This window comes from Miscanthus floridulus, chromosome 9 (assembly GCF_019320115.1).
Source record: "Miscanthus floridulus cultivar M001 chromosome 9, ASM1932011v1, whole genome shotgun sequence".
NCBI lineage: Eukaryota > Viridiplantae > Streptophyta > Magnoliopsida > Poales > Poaceae > Miscanthus > Miscanthus floridulus.
In genome coordinates this window covers 138,459,512-138,466,276 of record NC_089588.1, presented here as the reverse complement: position 1 = coordinate 138,466,276, position 6,765 = coordinate 138,459,512, and the positions used below count along the sequence as shown (strand labels likewise).

Sequence of the window (6,765 nt, the reverse complement as noted above, 5' to 3'; positions counted from 1 at the left end):
TTGGTTGTAGTTTGGGCAAGTTTTCTCATGTACTACTCTTTGTCTTATTGTCTTTTAGGGATCTTAGCTGGGATCAGTTGAAGGGTGACATCTCAGTGTTACTGCCTTGTCCTACTTGCTTGCCATGTCCTGCTTTCTTCGGTGCGCACGACAAGCTAGAAGGCACCGCCACCAACCTCTTCTCCATATTAGATCTTGACCAGGTGAATCCCCCTCTTCTGGGAACTGGGATGCCCTTTCCCTTCTCCTATTTACTAAGATATCGGAGCTGCACGAGATGATCAGCTGCTGGTTTGGCCTGCTGGAATTGATAAATTTTGAGAACGATATAATTGCTAGACAATGTACATGGAATCTAACTTTTTTCATTTTTTGTTTCATGGCAGGCCATGCTACTTGCGTGGGGATGGAGCCATTACAATGTATTAATGCCAATACGAATGTGCTACTCATCGTTGAAAATTTTGTATGATGTTTTGGGTTTAAACATTACGGCATAATGCATATGGTTCCTTAACAGTCATAAATCATATCCAAAAAGTCATAGCACCTTATATTGGCTTACCCATTTTTACCATTAACAAGACCGTCCAAAGTTGGAATACCAAGTCCCTCTTATGGCAGAAAGAAAACTCAACTTAAAAGAATATTTACAGTATCTGCAATGGGCTTTTACAGTTTAACTCTTCCTGTTATTGCATCATTATTTATTACAAGGAGTTCATTGATATTGTATCCTTTATGACTTGCCTGCATACTAATTTTTCTTAGAGAAGTTTAATATAGACTGATATGGACTGCACGATCTGACAATATAAACTGGATGGTAAATCTCTGGTCACTTCTCATCTCCCGCAGAGATTATTGCAATTTGGAGATAAATTTAAATTGTACACGACAATGCATATGGATGAAGATAACTATAATATCCCATGATAAGCTTCCCAGCAAGCCTAGCTTAGACTTTATTATAACAATATATTGGATTATTGGTGAACATCTAACCTACCAATCTTAGACGGTATGTCTTGATGTAAGGTTAAAAGTTTAATTAGACATAGGTATCTATAATGGTAGCATTTTTTTAAAAAAATTTGCCATTGTGATCAGCTTATTAACTTCTCTAATGCAGTGTTATTGCTGCTCTGAGTCTGCAAAAAATGCTTCTTGTGTCCATAAGTCGTTCTAGAAGAAAAACTAATGAGGTTGCATCTCTGCCAGGTGCCTGTTGAGTGTTGAGTGCCCTCCTAGATGCCTGTTGAGTGACCAAACCTGAGACACAAGGTAATTAAGTTAAAATCTTCATATTCTTCCTTTAGGCCTCATCTAATCTGACATCACCCCCACCCAATCTGCACATGCACATACTGCCTGCATTTTGTTCCTCGCAGTGGATAAGCTTATCTTGGCAACTATAAATGCTTGACAGCATATTTTCCATTGTAAGAAGTAATACATACTTTGGATTAATGGTCCTGCATGTACAATTTTTATTGAGGTGTTTTTGATGCTTAACTATATATATGCAGAGAAAGCTGTCTAAAATACTGAAAAAACCTCCATGCAACTGAAATTTATTTTGCCCTAGCAAGTTATCATCAGTGAAGTTGCTGGTTGTGCGAACAAGTTCGTGGTATGAGATCAGCTGATAGTTCTGCAAGTTCGTGGTATGATTGTTGTGGATATAGTGAACTTGCTGCCCTATTTATGATAGATTCGTTAGGAGTAAAAGATAAGAATACACTCTATTTCTTAGACTGATACATTGAGAAATTGGTTATTTGCGTATGGCCAGCCAAAAGCTTCGCCTCATCTTTTATTTGTGCTTGTTTAAATCCAGGAGGGGCTATGGTCAACTCTGGTCCAATGAAGCTCCATCCCTACTGGTATTGAGATTGTTTAACTTTTCACTTTTGAGTGGGCCGTAAGCACAATAACATAGATGATTTTCATCGCCATAACCTCATATGCATGTCATGTCATGACCTCATAGACAGAGTAAAGAGTGAGCTCAATCTTCAGACTTATCTGATTGCTCAATCTTTGATAATTGAACCCTGTGTTGTATCTGGTGCATGACAAGATTCCAAGTCATGTGTATAGAGAACTGAAAGCAGCCAACATAAACCGGACTGCTCAGTGAGAATTGGGAAATTGGATTGTCAATCGAACTTCTAAATGCACGATGATAGAGAGCTATGGATTTGTCAGTGTCCTCGTACCTTTATGGAATTCAATGATGTATACGCTCAAGCTGAGTACTTTTTTGCAGGTATACCTCATACGCCTATATTTAAAAATACATAGTTAACTGTTCATGCTCCTATTCCATCAATAACTATCGTTTATGTTTGTAGATGTCATTGGTATAGTTGTGCATGCGTCTAATATTCGAGGAAGGGATGACGTGCGGATGCGACCGTACAGATATGTGGTGCTGATGAATGAAAGGTACTTACAATGAAAATTTTATCATTGCTCCATGCTATCAATTTTTTATTGTTTGATGCTAATCAATTTTGTAACTTGTAGGTACCACTGCATCATAATAACCGTCAAGTATACATACATATGCCGTCACTTATTGTATCACCGATGTCCTCATATGTATTGACTAAATAAAGTATCAGTTATTACATTTTTTTGCTCGTGCATGATAGGCGGAGTGACCACTACTGACGATTTCAACGAATTGGTATTCAGTCCTATTTGTAATCAGGCGCATGATTTTCAAAGTGAGATTCTTTTGGGGTAATTCATTGATTTAATTTATTGACTACAACACTGACCCAAAAGTTTTTTATTTGTTTATAGGCCTACACAATCGTCTGCTTGTTGATGAAGCTAGATGTTGTCGAGTTCAAGAATTTGCTAAGGACACCGTGTCGCGTCTCATAGATTTAGAGAACTAAATAATATTGAAATTATTTACACGCTTGTGACATGCACTTTGAATAGATGATGGACATGAATTTAGTTTAATATAATAGTCATTTTGTGCATTTTCATTGGTCAAACAGGTTCAAAATATGTGGATTGAGTAATGTTTGTCTGACATATTTGATTGCTTCATTTAATTTGTAATATCGGAGACTTCTTACCGATATAAAATATTATTTTAGCTGTATCACGCAAAGGTCTATATATTAGAGTTTGTAAGCCTACGGTGCCATGCTCTTAGTGACTGTTAATTTCATAAACTTTGCTTTTTTGGATTAAATGTCAGTTTAATGTCTTACAGTATTGTTATCTTAACGTGCGATCCGTGTGTTTTTAGTATAAAAGTTTAGTTGTCCCGTAGCATCGCACGGGCACACTACATAGTATAACTACTACATTCCGCTACAAAATAATTTTATTCCGTAGCCAGACCACATATCAACAGGATCCGGCTAATCCCCTTGGCGCTTGCTTCAGGGCCAACTGTGGCTCAGGAAGGGGAGGTCCGGTGCTGAAGCAGGCCTGGCGCAACGAAAATCCCATACGGGAGGTCGTCCACTTCGACTCGCCCCTCGTCTCCCGCATCTACATGTAGATGGGGTCCGGGCACCTCGCGTGGCCGCGCTGCATCCCGGCGCCCCTCCCCACCACGGCTCACGGCGGCGCCTCCCCACCATGACGCCAGATGCGTGGCCCCCGGCATCGACGCAGCCAGATACACGTGCCACGACGGGTCTTGGGTAGCGGCGGCGGTGCGGCTCTGCTGCAGGAGGTGCGAGGAGGTGTGAGGCGTCGCAGCAGGAAGCTTGGCCCATGCGGCCTGCGTCGGAGTGCAAGCTCGGTGTCCGGTAACTCGCCCTCCGGTTCCGGGCTTCTGGCGCACATTGCCCAGTAGGCCCTCCACTGACCCCAACACGTACAGGTCGCCCAGTAGGCCCTCCTCTGACTCCGATGCTCGTCGCCCAGTAGGCCCTCCTTAGATCCCATCGGCAGCAGGCAGGAGGCCGAGCCCCCTCAGATCTGGTCGGTAGGCGGTAGCAATAGTTGCCATCAAAGGTGAAGCTGCAGGTGCTCATTGCCGTCGAGCTTCTCTAGCTCGAGTGACTAGCAGGCTACTCCGACCAATGGGATGGAGATACTAGCAGGTATCCAGAAATTGATTTTTATGCCCTGCGGGTGTTCGACACTTGATTTTGATAGTTTGAATGAAGGTGTTTGTTGAAATGCGTAGCCCGTCTGCTAGTTGCTAAGATTTGAGTGCAATACGTGGGATTCATAGCCAAGGTGCAAAGTTTTGGCCCGCCACAGCAAGGCGTCACATCCAGGGCAAGAAGGCCATCGTCTTGCTGCAATCTTTCACTGCATATCGTTAGTTATTCATGCTTCTTTTTATACATTGTTGGAACAAATTTCTATGCATTATTGGAGCACATTTCTATACATTATCGAAGCATATTTCTATACATTATTGTTGGCGGCAAGTGACACGGCGTCACTAATTGCTGAAGATCTCCTGGTGGCCATGTACTGCCCTCTCGGCGTCATCTACAGTAACCACGACGGCCCCTGCCTTCCACCCCGTGGCTCCGCTTGCCACGGCGCCCCTCCCCTCTCCCTCACCGATGGCGAAAATGGCCCCTTCCCCTTGCGGATCCAACCTCGCCTCTCGCCTGGGTCACAGCAAGGTTTATGTGCATTTTATTTTTTATTTCTATGCATCTTGAACCAACCGTGTAAGCAAGCAACCATTGTTTTTTGCATGAACAAGAATTTATGCAGTTGAGAGGAAGTAGTTGCTTTTTAAGCCATAGTTGCTATGTCATATTTTAAATCGATTTGGTCGCAGCTTTGAAGGAACATGGGGTTGCGGCAAATGAAGAGCTAGCAATGCAAGCAAGCATGGTTTTATATGCAATATTGATGTGTCCATTTAGAGACAAATTGTTTATGTGCTTGCATACATAAGTTTTTATGCATAGCAATTATGATTTGACAATTTGACTGAATAAAATATTTATTTATGATGGTCAGTGCAGGTTTCTAAAAATACTAGATAAATAATAATTCTCGCAGTTTGTTTTCATGTACTTTGATTTTTTTTTATTTCTATGCTTCTTAAGCCAACAGTGTAAGCAAGAAATCATCTGGAATTTGTATCCAATGATGGAGAACACTTTATACATTGTTGGAACACAATTTTATACATTATCGAAGCACATTTATATTTAATGTCGGAGCACATTTCTATACATTGTATTAATAATTATCCATGTATTCTTGGAAGACTTCTATACATCACTAGATGACATTTCTATACTTTGGTGTTACATATTTCTATACAATTATCAATAATGACTCTTGCAGTTTGTTTTCGTGTACTTTCATTGTATGATCTGTTGGTCACATCTAGCAAGCTATAATTTTTTTCTAGTTTTTTTGTCATGATTTTTGCATTAATGTAGCAAACATTAATTTAAGTATGTTTCTGTGCCTGCTAAAAGATGTTTCTATGCCTTTCTTACCCTGTAAGGTTTTTTATCCTATTAAAACATTTTTCTATGCCTTTCTTTTATCGTCTGTGCCTGCTAAATATGTTTATATTCTTGTTTTGCCGCTGTAAGGTTTCTACGCCTACTAAAACATGTTTCTATATGCCTTTGTTGTGATGTAGGATGGCTGAAATGAATTCGTCCATTTGGTGTGAGAGGTAAACGGTGGCTTGGACATAGGACATGGCTTGCGACGTCCACGACTTCCTTTGTTTGCGGCGGTGGTGTAGTGTGATCGTTATCTAGTTGATGGGTTGGGGTCATTACGATGTTTGTAATAATTGTCTCATCAAGTGGGAAGGGTTTTATGGGTTTCTATGCATTGTTCTTCTATTAATTAAACACCCCTTAGTGGAATGGAATGCGCAAGGTAAATGTATAACCTATGGCATTTTATTTCACCGATCATAGGCGTGTAGAGAAGTTGATGACCAGATTTAGGATAGATGGTCGTACTATTAAGAGGGGCAAACGTGTTTGTATATTGGTCATCTAGTGCCACTTGAGCGATCTAACTTTGCATACGTGCTAGGATCGAGTGGCATGGTGAAAAGAGTGCTAACTATAAGGAAAATGGACCCTAGGCCCATTTACTTTGGATTTTGGTGTTTGATGACCAACACAACCAAATTGGACTAATGAATTTACAAGTGATTGTTTTGTTGTCCAATAGGGTGCAAGACGTGACTTGGACGAAGGCGACGTGATGATCCGATGATCAACACCATAAGCAAGACCCTAGGAGCACAAGAGAAGACCTAATATATCAAGCAAAGTCCAAGCACGAAGATAGAAACCAAGCCATACGCAAGATCGCGAAGAAACGAGCTCACAGAGTTGACCGGACGTTGGACCGGACGTTGGCGGAAAGCAACCGGATGCTCCGATCAAGAGGCTCGGCAACAGGCATCAGTAGTAGCGACCGGATGCTAGACCGAATGCTGGTGGCAAATCGACCGGACGTAGGACTGCAGCGTCCGATCGAGTACAGAGAGGTTCCAGAGCGGTGAAATTATGACCGGACGCGTCCGGTGGTAAGTGATCGGATGCTGGCAGCGTCCGATTAGTTGATCGCAGCTCTAACGGTTGGGACGACCGGACGCATCCGGTCAGGACATGATCAGCGTCCGGTCAGTAGCAGAAAAGCAGGACTTTGTCCCCAACGGCTACTTTCTCAGTGGGGCATATAAATACAACCCCAACCAGCCATTTGAGAGGTGTGGAGTTGAGAAAATATATCAAGGGTGTTGATACATCATTTTAGTGATCTCCACTT

General features: G+C 41.8%; 1 long non-coding RNA gene across 1 annotated transcript; it reads left to right on the top strand.

Moving 5' to 3' along the window:
• Positions 1–3,439: 3,439 nt before the first annotated feature.
• Positions 3,440–6,022, top strand: LOC136483078 (uncharacterized). The gene is made up of 3 exons (XR_010765300.1): positions 3,440–4,308; positions 4,449–4,625; positions 5,612–6,022. It is a non-coding gene; the product is annotated as an uncharacterized lncRNA (long non-coding RNA).
• The last annotated feature ends 743 nt before the right edge of the window (positions 6,023–6,765 follow it).